Source organism: Felis catus, chromosome B3 (assembly GCF_018350175.1).
Source record: "Felis catus isolate Fca126 chromosome B3, F.catus_Fca126_mat1.0, whole genome shotgun sequence".
In the NCBI taxonomy this organism is placed as follows: Eukaryota; Metazoa; Chordata; class Mammalia; order Carnivora; family Felidae; genus Felis; species Felis catus.
Window position 1 is genome coordinate 77,097,521 of NC_058373.1, and position 21,286 is coordinate 77,118,806.

General features: G+C 35.4%; 1 long non-coding RNA gene across 35 annotated transcripts in view; it reads left to right on the forward strand.

The window, feature by feature from the left end:
• LOC102899317 overlaps positions 1-21,286 on the forward strand; it is a 582,165-nt gene that overhangs the window by 515,320 nt on the left and 45,559 nt on the right. For all 35 annotated transcript variants that reach the window (XR_006599459.1, XR_006599462.1, XR_006599457.1 and 32 more), the window contains one exon: positions 6,398-6,508. This is a non-coding gene — a long non-coding RNA (uncharacterized LOC102899317). The remainder of the gene's footprint in view (positions 1-6,397; positions 6,509-21,286) is intronic.

Genomic DNA, 21,286 nt, shown 5'->3' on the forward strand with positions numbered 1-21,286 from the left:
TCTATCTATTTCTATTATGTATCTATCTATCTGTCTACCTATTTATCATGTATCCATCTATCATCTATCTCATCTATTCTTTCAGACTTTCTAAGCTTGTATAAGTATATATGTATATATATGATATATTTTTCTTTATTTTTACCAAATTAGATTATACAATTTATACATTTTTTTTTTTTACTTCACATATGTTGTGAGCATTGTTATATCATTACAATATTCTTACAAAGTAGAATTTTAGGTAGCTTCATGTAATTTTTTATACAGACATGTACTTACCTGTTACCTATAGTTAAACATTTATGATTTCTAGTTTTGTCTATTACTAATATTATTTCTATAAACATCTTTTTTTTCACAATACTATGGCTCAGTTTTTACTATTTTATGATTATAGCTCCTTAGAGATGAGATTCCTTGGTCACAAAGCAACAGCTTCTTTTGCTTGTTTTCTTTCGAGTTTTTGTTTAAATTCTAGTTAGTTAACACATGGTGTAATACCAGCACTAGGAGGAGAATTCAGTGATTCATTACCCACACACAGCACCCGGTGTTCATCACAAGTGCCCTCCTTAATACCCATCACCGATTTAACCCATCCCCCTGCCCATCTCCCCTCCAGCAACCCTCAGTTTATTCTCTATAGTTAAGAGTCTATTTAATGGTTTGCTTCTCTGTCTCTGTCTCTCTCTCTTTTTTCTTTTCCCTATGTTCATCTTTTTTTCTTTCTAAATTCCACATATGAGTGAAATCATGTGATATTTGTCTTTCTCTGACTTATTTATTTTGCTTAACATAATTCACTCTAGCTTCATCCACATTGCTGCAAATGGCATGATTTCATTATTTTTATGGCTAAGTAATATTCCATTATATATACACATAATGTATATGTATGTATATGTATGTATACATATCTATAGATGTATAATCTATATACATATAGATGTATAATCTATATGTATGTATACATATATATAGACATATATGTCTATATATATGTACACACACACACACACCCCGCTTCTTCTTTATCCATTTATCAGTTGATGGGCATGTGGGCCCTTTCTATAATATGGCTATTGTTAATAATGCCGCTGTAACATTGGGTGCATGTACCCCTTTGAATCAATACTTTTGTATCCTTTGGGTAATTATCTAGTAGCGCAGTTGCTTGATTGTAGGGCAGTTCTATTTTTTAACTTTTTGAGGAAACTCCATATTGTTTTCCAGAGTGGCTACACCAGTTTGCATTCCCACCAATAGTGTAAGAGGGTTCCCCTTTCTCTGCATCCTCACCAACATCCATTGTTTCCTGTTTTGTTAATTTTAGAGCAACAGCCTCATTTAAAGCCTCTTGCCATTAACTGCCAAAGTGACTTCAGACTAGATGTACTAATTTAATTCCAACTTACAGTGCCTAAGAGAATTTGTTCACTGTACCCTAGCCAAAATTAAGTATTCTCATTATTAATATATTTGATAATTCATCATTTAAACTGTTTTATTACTTTTTAATTGCCTGTTTAACTTAGAGATTATATTTAACATATATTCATATTTATGTGTTTGTATTTTTTTTCACAATTTATATTTACATTAGTAAATGTAAATTTACCAAAATAAACCAGAATGATGTTTGGAAATAGAAGTCATACCAGATATATATTTCCTTTGTTTCTGATTTAATGGAACTACCCTAACAGTTTAGCAGTAATGTGTTTTGACTAAAATCAAAGGATTTTAAACATAGCCTTTAACTGACGAGCAAAGGGAAAATCATATGCTTATTTTACCTGTTTTTCTTTTAGTTGTTTTGCTCTGTTATTTCAGTGTCTCATTTGTTTCAAAGGAAAATGTTCAAAGAATAATTTATATAGAAATTGAAATTTTCTATAATGTACAGCTGTATGGAACAAAATACCATCAGGAATATTTTTCCTCACTAAAACATATGTATTTGGTTTGATATAACAAAAATTATCTAAGTTAGATCTCAGTAAACTAAAGTGTAGAATTACTTACTCATTTACAGGATGGACCAAGTTTAATGTTTCATTATCAGTTTTAAAGGTCTGGATATGCAAATTGATTTTATAAATTTTAAGGAGGGTATTCTTAATCTACCTAAAATAAACTATTTTTAAGTATTTTAGAAATACAATTTACATGCAAATGTATTATGTGCTAAGTTCAGCTATTTCTTGTCTATTTAATAAGCAAATCTGACAGAAGAGGCCTATTCAGCAACTTATTAGCTGCTAGTTTGGTGTATGCTATCATTTTATTTCTAAATAAATTATACTAAAAAAAAAACTACAGCAAACATGATGGAACATGCTCAAGTAAGTATTATATTCTTTAATATTGTAATTCTGAAAGTTTCTATGCTGACTCCAATAACACTATCACTGTTTAAAGCATTTTAAAATCTCCTTTGGCACTATCTTCACTTCTCCTAAAATACTCTTCTAAATATCTGTATTAGTTGCAATTTTATTTTGATTTTGCAAATCACAAAACCTTTTGGAGCCATGTAGCTATATTAGGATGTATGGGTGTGTTCAAACACTGTTTCAAAAAAGGTGCAAGAGGAACAAATGACTTTTTGATGAAGAATACTGTCATGAGACATTGCTATACACTTCATTAATTTGCATCAAATGTAATTCTTCAAAGTCCTCAAAATTTAAATGTTACAAACTTGACTGATCATTTGACATTTTTCAGCTTTTTAATGGTATAATTGGCAGATAGAAATTGTGATTTGATATATGTACATATAGTGAAATGAACATCACAATGAAGTTAATTAATATAATTATCACCTCACACAGTTTACCCTTTCTTTTTCTTTCCTTGTTTGTGGTGAGAACATTTGAGATTATCCTCTTAGCAAATTTTTTTTCTCAACACCACCTCTCTTTTATTTTATTATTTATTTTTAAATTTATATCCAAGTTAGCATATAGTGCAACAATGATTTCAGGAGTAGATTCCTTAATGCCCCTGACCTATTTAGCTCATGCCCTTTCCCACAACCCCTCCAGTAACCCTCTGTTTGTTCTCTATATTTAAGAGTCTCTTATGTTTTGTCTCCCTCCCTGTTTTTATATTATTTGTGCTTCCCTTCCCTTATGTTCATATGTTTTGTGTCTTAAAGTCCTCATATGAGTGAAGTCATATGATATTTGTCTTTCTCTGACTAATTTCGCTTAGCATAATACCCTCTAGTTCCATCCACGTAATTGCAAATGGCAAGATTTCATTCTTGTTGATTGCTGAGTAATACTCCATTGTGTATATACCACATCTTCTTTATCCATTCATCCATCAATGGACATTTGGGCTCTATCCATACTCTGGCTATTGTTGATAGCCCTGCTATAACCATAGGGGGTGCATGTGCCCCTTTGAAACAGCATGTCTGTATCCCTTGGATAAATACCTAGTAGTGCAATTGCTGGGTCATAGGGTAGTCCTATTTTTAATTTTTGGAGGAAACTCCATACTGTTTTCCAGAGTGGCTGCACCAGTTTTCATTCCCACCAGCAGTGCAAAAAAGATCCTCTTTCTCCACATCCTCACCAACATCTGTCGTTGCCTGAGTTGTTAATGTTAGCCATTCTGACTGGAGTAAGGTGGTACCTCACTATGGTTTTGATTTGTATTTCCCTGATGATGAGTGATGTTGAGCATTTTCTCATGTGTCTGTTAGCCATCTGGATGTGTTCTTTGGAAAAGTGTCTATTCATGTCTTTTGCCCATGTCTTCACTGGATATTTGTTTTTTTGGTATTGAGTTTGATAAGTTCTTTATAGATTTTGGATACTAACCCTTTATCTGATATGTCATTTGCAAATATCTTCTCCCATTCTGTTGGTTGCCTTTTAGTTTTGCTGATGGTTTTCTTCACTGTGCAGAAGCTTTTTATTTTGATGAGGTGCCAGTAGTTCATTTTTGCTTTTGTTTCCTTTGCCTCTGGAGATGTGTTGAGTAAGAAGTTATTGTGGCCAAGGGCAAAGAGGTTTTTGCCTGTTTTCTCCTGTAGGCTTTTGATGGCTTCCTGTCTTATTTTTAGGTCTTTCATCCGTTTTGAGTTTATTTTTGTGTATGGTGTAAGAAAGTGGTCCAGGTTCATTTTTCTACATGTCGCTGTCCAGTTTTCCCAGCACCATTTGCTAAAGAAACTGTCTTTATTCCATTGTATATTCTTTCCTGCTTTGTCAAAGATGAGTTGACCATACATTTGTGGGTCCATTTCTGGGTTCTCTAATCTGTTCCCTTGGCTTACGTGTCTGTTTTTGTGCCAGTACCATACTGTCTTGATGATTACAGCTTTGTAGTACATCTTGAAGTCCAGGATTGTGATGCCTCCAGCTCTGGTTTTCCTTTTCAGGATTGCTTTGGCTATTCGGGGCCTTTTTTGGTTCCATACAAATTTTAGGATTGTTTGTTCTAGCTCTGTGAAGAATGCTGGTGTTATTTTCATAGGGATCGCTCTTCACAAATTTCAAAAACACAGCAAAGCATTATTAACTATATTCACCGTAATGTACATTAGATCTTCAGAACTACTCGACTTGAATTACTGAAACTGTACTCCTGACCAGCATCTCCCCATTCTCTGCAACCCCTGCAGTTGGGAACCACCATCCTGCTGTCTGTTCCTATGAGTTTGACTATTTTAGATTCCACATGTATAAGTGAGATCATGTACTATTTGTCTTTCTGTATCTGGCTTATTTCACTTAACATAAAGTCTTCTGGATTCATCGATGTCACAAATGGAAAAATTGTCTTCTTTTTTAAGGTTGAATAATTTTCCATTGTATGTATATGTGTGTGTGTGTGTATATATATATATACATATATATATATATATCACATTTTCTTTACCCATTCATATTTTGGATATTGAAAATAGAGCTGTGTGAACATGGGAGTGCAGATATCACTTCATGGTCCCGATTTCAATTCTTGTGAATATATATGCAGAAGTGGGATTGCTGGGTCATATGGTAGTTCTATTTTTAATTTTTTGAGGAATCTCCATACTATTTTTCATAGCAGCTGTGCCATTTTACATTTCTATCAACAGTGTACAAGGGTGCCAATTTCTTCACATCTTCACCAACACTTGTCATCTTTTACATTTTTTTATAATAGCCATCCTAACAGATAACAGGTGATATCTCATTATAGTTTTGATTTGATATCCAGCATGGCTTGATCCTTAGAATTTTTGCTCAGTGTTCAAAACATATATCATAATCTTAGCAGAAACTTTGTTCTTATTCAAATGAATTTATATTCTGAAAATGTTTCCATTCTGCCTTTTATGCCTAACTTAGTTTAAAAATATAATTGAGCATAATATGAAAAATAATACAAAAAAGTATGTGACTCTTTTTCAAGTGGATGTGGAAATATTTGGTTACAATTAAGTACTTTTCTTTATGTAATTTAGTGACTTTAGCAGCAACATTGAAAATATGCTAATTTTTAAAATGATCAAATGGCCAGTTAATCACCAATTATCTGCTTAGATGTATAAACAACAGTAAAGATTTGAAAAATGTCCTTAGGAGGTGTAGACTGGAAATTTTTGATAATTTAATTATATCTGGCTTTTTAGGTTGGATAGTTTTATGTAATGATCACTTATTAGGATGATTTAAAGCCGTGATATTATGACAGGGAAGAACATATATTTAGAGTGTCGTACTCATGTCTACCCGATCTTACTCTAATAAAAAGGGTGATACTAATATGTGTATAATATCAAGTGGAATCTTCAAAGCCCACTGATGGTCTTGATAATGATAGAATAGTGGAGTCTTCAGTGAGAGAAATAAGAGGTCAAAGTTACCTCCCTTGACTAGCCATTAGAAAATTAGTATTATTGACTTCAGAGTTTATCTTTAGAGTTAACTTTTCTTTCAAACACCAGACTTCTGAATCAAATTTCTATTGGATATCTTCATAAGAACGTTCCACAATCACCTTCATAAAACTTATCATCTTTTATTTTTCAAAAATATTTTCTATTACTGTTGACTCTACCTTAGTCTAGATACTTGTCATTATCCATATCCAAAATTACTCACTGGAATTGTTGGAATTGTCTCGTAACTGATTTCCCTGCTTCTTGCTCTCTAATCAGTTTAAAATCTATACTGAGTTATGCTTCTGACAGACAAATAAAATTGTACCATTTCTGTTTTTAATTGCTTATGTGGCCTCTCAGCTCAATATGACAAATAATGACAAATGATATTCATGTCATCCTATAGAGGACTATCTCAACTAGATACTCTATACTCACGTTTTGGTCAAAGTAGTTGCTCTGCTCTAAACTTGCCAGCTTTCTGACGCCACTCTGCTTTTGCAGATGCCTTTCTTCATGACTGCAAGCTCTCCAACAGTTGTCTGATGAGGAATCCAAGAAATATTTTTTATCTCAGTCAAAACTCATCAGTACCGTCATATCTGACTCCTCAAGGTAAGCTTACACTTCTTTCCACACATCAAGAATGCCATTAATTACATGTAAATTTGTTATCTCAGCTTTCTTCTCTCAAGATTGAAGTCCTTTTGAAGTAAAAGATCACGTTTTGTTATCTTATATTTATATCAGGAAGCATAGTGCTTAGCCTGTGCCAGAATTTGGTGCAATGATAGCAGTCTCTTTGGGGACCACTGTGGAATTGGATTTATTCCCATCATTGGTGGGATCTGAGTTACCCATCACAGATTCAGTATGAGAAATTGTCCATTTACCTGCTTTGCTTGTTGGTCTATGGCATAATTTGGGGTATTGGGGGGAAGAAGGGCTATTAAAAAAATTTTTTTTAAATGTAAAAGGTACAAGGTTTAGACTGAAGCCAACTTTGCTATAAATCCTTCTATAGCGTGTTGTCATTATTCTTGGGCAAGTTAATGAATGCTGAATCTTTAAAATAAGACTCACCATTTGTAGGGGCACCTCGGGGCTCAGTCAGTTGAGCATCTGACTTCAGCTCAGGTCATGATCTTATGGTTCCTGAGTTGGAGCCTTGCATTTAGCTCGGCTTGCTGCTGTCAGTGTGGAGCCAGCTTCAGATCCTCTGTCCTCTCTCTCTCTCTCTCTCTCTCTCTCTCTCTCTCTCTCTCTCTCTCTGCCCCTCCCCCACTCATTTTCTTTTTCTCTCTTTCTCTCTCTCTCTCTCTCAAAAAAAAAAAAAAGACTCCACATCTATATACTGAATAATTGTTGTAAAAAGTAAAATGAAAAAGGTACCGTTGTTATCATAAGCTGATAGTTATATACCTCATTCATTCTTATTATTAAGTCATAACTTGAGAACAAAACCAACTTTACAAGTTATATGAATAAATTTACACATAATGAGATCTGGATTTATAGGTTTAAGATTCATACCATAAGATTTTTCTGTATTTTCTTGGATATTAAAATCACTGGAGAAGTCTAAGAAAAAAAATTGTCTTTTTGAACATTTGTGTAAGAAAAGTTGAGCTTGTATATTTACTCCAGAATTTTTCAGTGTCATTTCAAATATACTAATGTACAATATTCTGTGAAACTAATGTGGGCCACTGCATGAAATATTTTTCCAAGATATTTTACTGTAGAACTTTTACCACTTATTTTTCATGGAACTTCTTTTCACATTTCTCAGAACTTATTTTCCTATGAAATTGGGTTTGGAACATCATATTTAACACCAGAATTTCTTTTTAGTGAGATATAAAATACAATATTGTAACATGAGAGGTATTGAAACAGGGCATTTTACCAGCACTGCAAAATAGGACTTCCTCTGGTAATGGAAATGGTCTATAAACTCTTCTGTCCAATATGGCATCTACCGACATCATGAAGCTGTTAAGAACTTGAAATGTGTATATTGCAAATGAAGAACTGAATATTTTATTTTATTTTGTTGATTTAAATTTAAATTTAAACAGCCATATGTGGCTGGTGACTTTCTAGTAGACATCTCAGTTCCAAGCAATTATTCTGTTGTGAACAATTAACAAGTTATGTGTCATTAAGTGGTATGGATTAGTTTTCCTTACTCGAACTGAAAGTTTAATCATGCCCCGGTTTTTCTTAGTAACTTTGTATAGTTCTATCCTTCATCAATTTGGTGAAAATCATTTTGAATCCAGTTGAATTTCCTGCCACTGCCACTTCTTGAAACAAATAGTTCTTTAAATTTACTACCCACTATGAGTAAGGGCTTCCTGATCCTTATTCTAAGGTAATTTTACTCAATTTCAGTGGTTTACCTTTTACCCACTGTATCACAATTAAGCAAATAAATGCACTGATAGCTTATCATATTCCTGTTTACATAGATTTTGATCTTATTTTTCTGTACCTTCACCTTTTGAATTGAAAGATTACCATCATTATGATTGTACCTAACATTAAGAGGACCATAGGGGAAGGGGAGAGAAAAAGTTACAAACAGAGAGGGAGGGAGGCAAACCATTGAATGCAAAGAATAAAGATGGGGGTTGGGAGAGAGGGGAAGGTGGGTGATGGGCATTGAGGAGGGCGCTTGTTGGGATGAGCATTGGGTGTCGCATGGAAGCCAATTTGTCGGTAAATTATATTTTAAAAAATAAAAATAAAAACATATTTTTTATAAATTTATTTCCTATTATTTTCTTCTTTCTAGTACAGAGGAAGGGGAATAACAAACAACCAAACAAACCTAACAACTATTCTCCCTCTCCCTTCTTAACAACCATCTTATCTCTGTTTTACCAAGGTTGTTTTTCCATCTTTGCAAGGGTCATCCATTCAGGAGTTTGAAAGATGACAAATGGCTAATCTGGTTGTTCATGCTCTATGCTGCTGAGACTGAGCTTTTGAGTGATAATACAGGGAAGCAGAAAGCTACTCTCTACAACATGAACCTTGTTCTTTCCTTGTTCTTTAGAAGCATATTGTTTTATGTTCATTCAGGACATTGTATTTTGGGGTGTTTCTTGCTGTTATCATTAAAGGCGTAAGAACTTTTTAAATATTTTGGTTGTGACAGCACAGCCTTTTGCCTGAGGGTGAGAGAAGGAATGGCAAACAAAACAAACAGCAATGGCAATTAAAATCTACTACTACAATTCTTCTTTTTTCTGGGTTATAGACAGTTACACACAAATTGAATTGTGTGCTTTTGTAATTTTTTTTTCTCTGACCTTCCCTGTTCTGGCTTCCCTTTTTCTGCTTATTTTCATTTAATCATGAGGTTTTATAATTTATTTCATTAGTGTCTTCACTTACCAAAAATATTTTATGTTATCCAGCAACTTTAAGATTTCAAATCTTAGAGACTATGAGTTAAAGAGACTATGATGCACCCTGATCTCCATATGTAATCCCTAATAAAAGCAATAGAAACATGTTTTAAATGGCTCTACCAAAGCAAATTTCTTTTTTGCAATTGTTCTATAATCCTGAGTTTATACAACGTATTTAAGCGACTTTAAAAAAAAAAAAGACTTTTGAAAGAATTTTTTTAAAAAATTATAAAACTTTGGGGCTCCTGTGTGACTCAGTTGGATAAGCGTCCGACTTTGGCTCAGGTCATGATCTCACGGTTTGTGGGTTTGAGTCGCATGTCAGGATCTGTGCTGACAGCTCAGAGCCTGGAGCCTGCTTCTGATTCTCTGTCTCCCTCTTTTTCCCTGCTCTTCTCTCTCAAAAATAAATAAACATTAAAAAAAACCCAAAAATTTTACTTGGTTAAATTGACCCCTTTCCGGGGCGCCTGGGTGGCGCAGTCGGTTAAGCGTCCGACTTCAGCCAGGTCACGATCTCACGGTCCGTGAGTTCGAGCCCCGCGTCAGGCTCTGGGCTGATGGCTCAGAGCCTGGAGCCTGTTTCCAATTCTGCGTCTCCCTCTCTCTCTGCCCCTCCCCCATTCATGCTCTGTCTCTCTCTGTCGCAAAAATAAATAAAAAACATTGAAAAAAAAATTAAAAAAAAAATTGACCCCTTTCCCTATGATCATTCCCTCTCTCTGATTATAAATTAATAATATAATAAATTAATCCAACATGGTTTAATCTGGTTTTGCAAAGGACTAGATATGTTGCTTTTTTTTTATTTATTTGTTTTGAGAGACAGAGAGAGGAGGGACAGAGAGAGAATCCCAAGCAGACTCCCTGTTGTCAACACAGAGCCTGGCTCAGGACTCAGTGTCTCTAACTGTGAGAGATCATGACTCAAACCAAAATCAAGAATCAGACCCTTAACCAACTGAGCCACCCAGGTGCCCCTAGATATGTTGCTTTTTGTCAGATCCCCATATGTAATTCTAAAACTCATCCATGTCTGGCTCTTCCTTTTTTTCTTGGCACAACACCAGCCCAATAAATGACTTAGACACCAATAAATGACTGAATATGTTTAAGATGTTTTGGAGTTCAAGTTTTGCTTGCACCTTGCAGTTACCTCTAGCCTTTGAATTATTAGTAACTTTTGATACTGGGTAAGATCTCTGATATTGAGAGCGTCATATAACTATTCTATCCAGTGTGTCATCTCAGGTAAAAAGCAGAGTTGAGTTCCATGGTCTAAAGGCATATGTATGTTCAACTTTTTTAGTGGATAATGCCAAACAATTTCCCAAAATGGTTTTATCACCTCATACCCCCACCAGCAGTCCATGAGAGTTCCGTTTGCCCTACATCTCAAAAACGCTTGGTTTTGTTTAAAAACATTAGCCATTTAGTGGGTTTGCAGTAGTGTGGCATTTTGTTTATAATTTACATTTTTGTAAGTCTATATGTGATTTGAAATACCCTCTTTTGAGAATTGCCTAAGTCATTACCCCCCCCCCCCTTTATTTGGGTTGTCTGACTTTTTCTAATAAATGTATGTAAGTCTCTTGTGGGATGCAGGTATCAAAAAATAATCTTCTCCTAATTTGTGGAGTTATCTTTTGATAATTTTAATGAAGTCCAATTAAAATTTTACCTTACAGTTATTGTTTTCAGTGCCCTGTTTAAGAAATCTTTAGCTACTCCAAAGTCATGAAGATTTTCTCCTGTAATAAAGTATTCGTTTCTAATACACATAGCTTAGCTCTGCTTTAGCTTTATTTGGAATTTTGAGTCTGACTTAGATTTCATTATCTTTTATTCCGTATCGTATCATGACACTTTAAGTATTATGGTAATTAAGGGTTTAATATAGCAATTACAACCCACGTGGATATGGGAAGAGATGGAGAAGTGTAAGCCCAGGAGGTTGCAATTGAGGTATTGAAGAAATAGTCACTAAATGGCTCTCACTGGAATATCTGGCTCTATTGGAAAAGCCAAAGCTTGAAGGAAATCCCAGAAGTCTTCACATTTAGCTTTTGAGTTGTATATAATATGCTTCATCTAGAAGCAGAAGCTTCCTTCTAAGTGGTAGAATGCACGAATGTTGATAATCTATTCTTTACTTTGCAGGCATTGTATCAGTAGGTCCCAGACTGCTAGACACCTAAAAACTGTACTCATATAGTGGACTCCAGAATTAATGTAATTTTTTTTCTGCTACCCTCACAAGTTCATGTGTCTGACCAAGGCCATCAGTGTACTTAGCATTTCTTCTTCATCTGGTTTGATTAACATGATGCCCTCATTGTATAGTGAATCAATATGACCCTATATTGTGACCCTGTGTTCAGTTATCTTTACAATGTTGGGTATTCAATTTTTCTACTGTATCTGAGTAAGTGGCTGTAGGTCCCTTTGGAGGAAATAATGGGAAAGTCACTATTCTATTCACCTGCTCTGGTGTTACAGAGACCTTCCTCTTAGGACTCCATCTTCCTGTGTCCATGAGTTTCAAGGTTGAAACTGGCTCGAGTCAAAGAATTGGGCAAGAGAGTATTTTTGTTGTTGTTGTTATTTTGTTTCTTGTTTTTGTTTATTTAGTAGCTTCAAAACTTATTTAATCATTCTTCTAATTTTAGACATGTATAATTTTTATTTTGAGGGAGATTTTTTTATTGAAATATAATTAACATAAAGTTTTATATTAGTTTCAGATGTACAACATAATGATTCAACAATTCTTCTGTACATTACTCAGTGTTCACTATGATAAGTGTAGTCATCATCTGTCACCAAACAACATTATTACATCTTGTTGACTGCATTTCCTATGCTGTACTTTTCATACCTGTAATTGGAAAATTTTTAAGTTTATTTATTTTGTACTTGATAATCCTCTTTATTTCACCCATTTTCCCACCCAACTGTCTTCTGGCAACCACCAGTTTTTTCACAAAAGTCTGGTTTTTATAGGGGCAACTGCCTTCAGTATTTTGGCAGTCTATATTTAATTTTTTTGAATATTTAGATTGAGCAGTTTATTGGCATCTCATTTTTTCTGCTCAGGGACACAGTGATCTATTAACCATTTCCTTCATTCTCGAAAGGTCATGTTCCGTTGGCTGCTACTTCAGCTTTCACACTAATTTAAGCACTGCCATCTGGCCTCTATTACTTAGGGATCCTATCAATCACGCAGCTCTCAGGGATCCCTGTTCTGAAACAGCATTTCTTATTATGTCCTACACCCATGAGTTACCACTGAGCTTTTCAGTGATGGTGGTGCCCCTTTCCCTAGAACATTCATTATTGCTTTGGTTAAAAAGGAAAGTGTCTTTTTTTTTTTAATTTATTTTTTAGTTACATCCAAGTTAGTTAGCATATAGTGCAACAATGATTCAGGAGTAGATTCCCTAATGCTCCTTACCCATTTAGCCCATGCCCCCTCCCACAATTCTTCCAGCAACCATCTGTTTGTTCTCTATGTTTAAGAGTCTCTTATGTTTTGTCCCTCTCCCTGTTTTTTATATTATTTTTGCTTCCCTTCCCTTATGTTCATCTGTTTTGTGTCTTAAAGTCCTCATATGAGTGAAGTCATATGATATTTGTCTTTCTCTGACTAATTTTGCTTAGCATAATACCCTCTAGTTCTATCAACGTAGTTGCAAATGGCAAGATTTCATTCTTGTTGATTGCTGAGTAATACTCCATTGTATATGTATACCACATCTTTTTTATCCATTCATCCATCAATGGACATTTGGGCTCTATCCATACTCTGGCTATTGTTGATAGCCCTGCTATAACCATATGGGGTGCATGTGCCTCTTTGAAACAGCATGTCTGTATCCCTTGGATAAATACCTAGTAGTGCAATTGCTGGGTCATAGGGTAGTCCTATTTTTAATTTTTGGAGGAAACTCCATACTGTTTTCCAGAGTGGCTGCACCAGTTTGCATTCCCACCAGCAGTGCAAAAAAGATCCTCTTACTCTTCATCCTTGCCAATCTCTTTTGTTGCCTGAGTTGTTATTGTTAGCCATTCTGACAGGTGTGAGGTGGTACCTCACTGTGGTTTTGATTTGTATTTCCCTGATGATGAGTGATGTTGAGCGTTTTCTCATGTGTCTGTTAGCCATCTTGATGTCTTCTTTGGAAAAGTGTCTATTCATGTCTTTTGCCCATGTCTTCACTGGGTATTTGTTTTTTTGGTATTGAGTTTGATAAGTTCTTTATAGATTTTGGATACTAACCCTTTATCTGATATGTCATTTGCAAATATCTTCTCCCATTCTGTTGGTTGCCTTTTAGTTTTCTGATGGTTTCCTTCACTGTGCAGAAGCTTTTTATTTTGATGAGGTGCCAGTAGTTCATTTTTGCTTTTGTTTCCCTTGCCTCTGGAGATGTGTTGAGTAAGAAGTTATTGTGGCCAAGGACAAAGAGGTTTTTGCCTGTTTTCTCCTGTAGGCTTTTGGTGGCTTCCTGTCTTACATTTAGGTCTTATATCCGTTTTGAGTTTATTTTTGTGTATGGTGTAAGAAAGTGGTCCAGGTTCATTTTTCTACATGTCGCTGTCCAGTTTTCCCAGCACCATTTGCTAAAGAAACTGTCTTTATTCCATTGTATATTCTTTCCTGCTTTGTCAAAGATGAGTTGACCATACATTTGTGGGTCCATTTCTGGGTTCTCTAATCTGTTCCCTTGGCTTACATGTCTGTTTTTGTGCCAGTACCATACTGTCTTGATGATTATAGCTTTGTAGTACATCTTGAAGTCCAGAATTGTGATGCCTCCAGCTCTGGTTTTCCTTTTCAGGATTGCTTTGGCTATTCGGGGTCTTTTTTGGTTCCATACAAATTTTAGGATTGTTTGTTCTAGCTCTGTGAAGAATGCTGGTGTTATTTTGATAGGGATTGCATTGAATATGTAGATTGCTTTGGGTAATATCAACATTTTAACAATATTTGTTCTTCCAATCCAGGAGAATGGACTATTTTGCCATTTTTTGTGTCGTCTTCAGTTTAAAAAGGAAAGTGTCTTTTGAGCCACCTTACACCTGAGACAGCTGATGAGGTTTTTTGCCTCAGGTAGCATATTTATTAAAGTATGTCCCTTTCTCTGAGAATTTTAATCTCTTCTTTCACTGTCTTTTATGGAAAATTTGGCACTTCTGTTTACTCTTAGCCATCACTTTATCCAACAATCAAGAGCTTTCCCATTTCCAACAACAGAATATTAATACTATATTCTGGAGGGTGTCTTGCTAAGATGATAAATCTTGTATCATGAGAGTGTCTCATATCTATAAATTCTCCATTATGCAACTAAAAATTCTTTCCTTGCTTGCTCAAACCATGTACATTCCCTAGGATCCTGCTAGTATTTGATGGCTACATCTTAAATATTATTTCAGCTATACTTCCTTTGCTCTCTCAGTAGGTCCAACACTTCCCTGTCATACTCTGTTGTAGCTTCCTTGTACTTACAGGTCTGGTGATCAATAAGAGTAGTGAGGGTAAACCCTGTGGAAGAGACATGCTTTCGTGCAAATCAGAGGCCTCTATTTCGTCTTCAAGCAAGAAAGTACACTCACCTTTAACATGGAGAAATATACCATTTCTGAGCACCACACAGTTCAGACGAATTGGAAGATTCAGAATTTCTGAAAGCATCAATGTAAATAACTCCCAATTCATTTCTTAATGTCCCTCTCTCTTCCAATCAATGACCGGAATTTGTTAAAACATACTAAATGAGGTTGGTAATTCACACTGTCTTGTAGCTCTTCTTATAAATAAGTTTATAGATAATTCCTGGTTCAAATCTTTATCTTCTCATGCCCTCTGGCTGCTAAAGTTGAGAGTCTCCACATGTTGCTAAGAAAGTTCTTTAGTTTTCACACTAAGACTTTAATTGATAAATAATCATCTTCGGCCTTTCATCCACTTTCTTTAATGCAGTAGAACCTAGAGAAAGCCAGTCAATTCCATAAATACTGTGTTACTTACCCATTTTCTTAAATGCCTGTTTTTTGCCCCCACCAGTATCTTTCCTTCCCTGGTATTCCTTATCAAGTCACCATCAATGAGAATTTTAAAAATTGCATGGATACTATATTTTGTTGGCTCTCTATGTTATATCTATTCCCAGCGATGGAGTCTTTCTTGCTAGCTGGTCGCACAGCACCAAAATCCCAGGTTTTTTTCAGGCTACTTCTGGTACCATTTGTTTTATGTTGCCTTTCAGAGATTGAGATTAAGGTTTTCATTCAGTAAATTAATTGAGTAAATACCCTTGGGGGCATATGTGAGGGAGTAAAGGAGGTAAGATTGAATGGAAGAGAAAATGAATTGTGATTCTGTCTCAACAGAGGTCTTAGTTCAGGGGGATATCTAGAGTTTTCCCAACTTTCAGCAAAGTTTATAGCTCTGCTTTAGCTAGTCACTGGATACGGACTCCAGGAGGGACTATGGCCTAGGGCAAGGTTGCATGCTTTCACTGAGAGAAATTTTTGGAAAGTCATTCAGCTGTGAGATTTTGGCTATAGAAATGTTCAGCAGCTGGACAATGAGTGTTACTTGCCAAAGGGTACCTGAGAAGCACACATGGCAACCACTATAAGGTGTTTAGGAAAACTAATGGGATTGGGCCAACAGTTTTATATTTTTTTTATCTTTTCTAATTCTCATCAGAAAGATACCCACCCCAGAGGAAATACTCAAATATCAGATGGAAAGAATGACTTGTCAGTTGGACATAAGACAGGCTGTCTTCTTAGCCACTTTAGTGCGTGCCCAATGACCCCATGAAGAGAGTGTCAACGGTGGCAGGGATGGAGGTTATACATGGACCCAGTGGCCTATGCCCCTCCTTAGTAAAATTGATCCACATACTGTCCTTGGTGAAATAGATGATAACTAATAGATGAGAACATAACCCTTTCTCCTGTCAATAGCACACCATTGTTTAGGGATGACCAGGTGGCTACTTAGTGGAAAATTAATTGCATGAGTCTCTTTCCACCCTGGAGAGGGTCATGATTCAGACTTAATGGACTGTATACCAATTCTGAAAATGGGTTATTTTCCCAGCCCATAAAATTGCTACCAGTACCACCTTCTGAGGACTTAGAGAATGCCAGATTTGCTGACCTAGGATTCCTATATAATATTGCCAAAGCAAAAAGGGATTATTTTACTGCAAGAGACATGGAATAATGGGCACTTGGTCATAAAATGAACAAAGTTTACTCTATGAAGAATCATCCAGGAGCAGCCAGTGTAATATAATAATTTAATAGCCTATTAAAGGCTCAGTGGATGAGCCAACCTGAGAACACCTATTGGAACACTATATTAAAGTTTTTAGTGGATACATTCAATTAATGGCAAATACATAGTGCTCTGTCTCCAGTTTCTAGAATCAACAGTCTATAAATCAAATGACATTGGGATTAATTCCCTTCACCATCACTCCCAATAACCCACTTATGTTATTTAGGTTTTCTATCATTTTAACTTTAAGTTTTGACCGATTAGAGCTCCTGGATAAAACAGTTTGATCAGGTTACATGTATGCGTTCTTCATTCTGGTGGACAAGAAGTCAACTAGGGTCCTGTTTCAAGATTGAAACATACAGAATTATGTCTGGACAAGAGTGTACTCACTCTTACCACTCCTTTTCAACATAGTTTAGAAGCCTAGCTAAAGCAATCAGGCAAGAAAAAGAAACAAAAGATATCGGAATTGGAAAGGAAGAAATAAAATTGTCTCTATTTGCAGATGACATAGTTTTATATATAGAAAATTCTAAAGACTTAACCAAAAAACTGTTAAATATAATCAATGAATTCAGTATTTGCAGTATGCCAAATTAACATGCAAACATCAGTAGCATTTCTATGCACTACCAGCTAATTTTCTGAAAAAGAAATAAAATCAATCTCATCTGCAATAGAATCAAACACAATAAAATACTTAGGAATAAATTTAACTACGGAGGTGAAAGATTTCTACTCTGAAAACTACAAGACATTGATGAAAAAAATTGAAGAAGACAAAAATAGATAGAAAGATATTCTATGTTAATGAGCTGGAAAAATTAATATTGTTAAAATGTCAATGCTACCAAAAGGCATCTATAGATTCAGTGCAATCCCTGTCAAGATTCCAATGGCATTTTTATATCAGTATGAAAAAAAACATTCCTAAAGTGCATGTGGAACCACAAAAGACCCCAAATAGCCAAAGAAATCCTGAGAAATAACAAAGCAGGCAGCATCACACTTCTGGGTTTTGATCTATACTGTAAAGCTATAGTCATCAAAATAGTATGAGGCTGGCATAAAAACAGCCACATAGAACAATGGGACAGTATCAAGAGCCCAGAAATAAACTCAAGCATATAAGGTCAAGCATATAAACAAGGATACTCAGTGGAGAAAAGATAGTCTTTTCAATAAATGGTGCTGGCATAATTGGATATTTATGTGTAAAAGAATGAAGATGGACACATATCTTACACTCCTAAAATTATCTCAAAATGGAGTAAAGACTTAAATGTAAGGCCTGAAATCATGAAACTCCTAAAAGAAAACATAGGAATAAAGCTCCTTGACATGAGTCTTGGTAATGAGGTTTTGGATACAACACCTAAAGCATAAGCAACAAAATAAAAAATAAACATGAGATTACATCCAACTGAAAAGCTTCTGGAGAGCAAAATAAGCCACCAACAATGTAAAAAGCTAACCTATGGAATGGGAGGGGCTCCTGGGTGGTTCAATCAGTTAGGCATCTGACTCCTGATTTTGGTTCGGGTTATGATCTCATGGTCACGAGATTGAGCCCCATCTCAGGCTCTGCACTGTTAGCATGGAGCTTGGGATTCTCTGTCTCCCTCTCTCTCTGCCCCTCATGTGGTTGTGTGCATGTGCTCTCTCTCTCACTCAAAATAAGTAAATAAACTAAAAAAAAAAAACTATGGAAAGGGAAAAAACATTTGTAATCTATATATCTGATAATGGGTTAATATCCAAAACATATAAAGAGCTTATACAGCTCAATAGCAGAAATAAAACAAACAAACAAACAAAAAACAAATAATGGACAAAGGACCAGAATAGACATTTCTCCAAAGAAGATACACAAAAGGCTACAGGGACATGAAAAAATATTCAACATCACTAGTCATTAGTGAAATGCAAATTAAAACCACAATGAGATAAGGACCTAAGACCTGTTAGAATGGCCATCATGAAAAAGAATAAAAGATAACAAGGACTGCCATGGATGTGGAAAAAAGAGAACTCTTGTTCACTGTTAGTGGGATTGTAAGTTGGTACACCCACTATTCAAAACAGTATGGACAAAAGTTAAAATTAAAAGGTTAAAAATTAATTTTTTAACTCAAAAAGTTAAAATGAATGGGGCACCTGGGTGACTCAGTTGGTTAAGTGTCTGACTTTGGCTCAGGTCATGATCTTGCTGATCCTGTGTTTGAGCCCTGCGGCGGGCTCTGTGCTGACAGCTCAGAGCCTGGAGCCTGTTTCAGATTCTGTGTCTCCCTCTCTCTCTCTACCCCTCCCCTGCTTGCACTCTGTCTCTCTCTCTCTCAAAAATAAATAAACATTTTTTTTTTAAAGTTAAAAAGTTAAAATTAAAACTACCATACAATCCAGTAATTCCACTTTGTGGAATATATCCAAAGGTAATATAAACATTAACTGGAAAATATATCTGCACCCTCATGTTTATAACAGTATTTATAATAGCCAAGACATGGCTAACCTAAGTGTCCATCAGTGGATGAATGGAAAAAGAAGTTGTAGTATATATTTACAATGGAATATTATTCAGCCATTAAAAATGAGAAAGTCATACCATTTGTGACAACATGGACAGACCTTGAAGGTGTTATGCCAGGTGAAACAAGTCAGATGGAGAAAGATGAACACTGTATGGTCTAATGTATATTTGGAATTAAAAAAAAAAAAAAACTCTCCATAAGAGAGATAAGACTTGTGGTTACCAGAGGCACATGGTGAGAGAGGTGGGATTGGAGAAAGTGGTCAAAAGGCACAAATATCCAGTTATGAGATAAATAAGTACTAGGGATGTGATGTACAACATGATGACTATAGCTGTGTGATATATAGGAAAATTGTTAAGAGCTTAAACCCTGAGAGTTCTCATCATAAAGAAATTTTTTTGTGTGTTTTGTTGTTCTCTTAACTTTATCTGTTTGATAAAATGGATGTTAGCCAAACCTATTGTAATTATTTCACAATATATGCGAATAAAGCCATTGTGTTGTCCTCTTTATTTTTTTTAACATTTTTTAAAAAGTTTATTTATTTTGAGATAGAGACAGTGCAAGTAAGGGAGGAGCAGAAAGAGAGGGAAAGAGAGAGAATCCCAAGTAGGCTCCAAGCTGTGAACACAGAGCCTGATGTGGGGCCGAAACTCGTGAACCTGTGAGATCATCACCTGAGTCGAAATCAAGAGTCAGATGCTTAACCGACTGAGCCACCCAGGCTTTAAACTTATGTAGTGATGTATGCCGGTAATTTCTCAAACTGAAATATATATATATATATATATATATCTCAGAGGATTTGCTGGTATATATTTTTTTCTTTCTTGTCTAATGATAACAGTGAATGGGCAATTTCATATACCACAGGATGACAGACAGTAAGGGTTCATACCCCTTAGGAGTAAAGGTATGAACTTTCCGCTCAGAAAATGTTGGCTATCTAAAATTCTGGCCAAGGATGAAGGAAGTATGCGTGAGGGAAATCAGAACTGTGTAAGCACATTGTTTAGTTTCTATCCCAGGGCTTCTCTGATGACATGAAAATCTAAATATTCATTTTTATTTCATTTTGGAAAAGTAAAACATTTCCAGGAGCAGCCCTCAAATAGATGAGAACCTTTGGATAAGTACTTCTTACAATTGATCCTCAGATGGATAGTATTAAGAGACATTACATATACTCTTTGGAAAGTCCCAGGGGGAACTAAGTCACAGCTACCCACAATTGCAACTTTGATAAGTTATTTTTGGTTATTTTTGGCTGTTTTGGGTTACCATTACAAATGCCTAGCTAGTTAAGATTCTTTTTCGTGAGAACAAATTATGATGCTGCTCATAATAGAAAGGATTCAATTTCAACCTGCCATCAGGTGGGTGGAAGATTTCCTACTGTTGGTGCCATGTGTGGAGCTCAGCATTGATGGCTGCTTAAAACAGAGTATAATGAGGACAATTCTAAGGTATTAAGCTTGTTCATAAACTCTATTATTGCAGCCCTGAGATTTTATACTTGAGTTCATTAAATAAGAAAGCTAGTGCCTGATAAAGTGGTTGTCTGTCCTGTATGGATTGTTTTATCTCATCCACCTGATTATGGAAAGTTTCGTCTTCAGTGGATGCCCTTTGATTAATATTCACATGAGAAACAAATATTTTCACAAACTGTACTCATTTTGAGCAGGATACCATCATACCCCTACTCTAGGCTTTCTAATCTCAGTCTTACAAACATTCTTTTCATTTTCCTGACTAATTTTAAAAACAAAATGTTAAACACTACCATAAATCAGTATATATACACTTTTATTTAATTATCCTTACACTGAGTGTGGACAATCAGAAATACCATCTCATATTTTGTCTGCTTGTAGGATCTCTTTACCACTATCCTTCCTACTCATACAGAAAAGTGTATGGTGGTAACATATTATATACAACCATCTGTAAATAAGGCCTGGTGGTTTTTTTTTCATTCCATAGACTTGTCATAGGGAACCCTCCATGAGGCCATTGGTGTAAGATAAAAGAAAAGTGGCAACACAGTAGTGTCGGAACTGTGTGAACTTGCCATGTCTTCTGGACCTGTTGAGGTCTAATTTCACTTATGCTGTATTTTCAAATAATG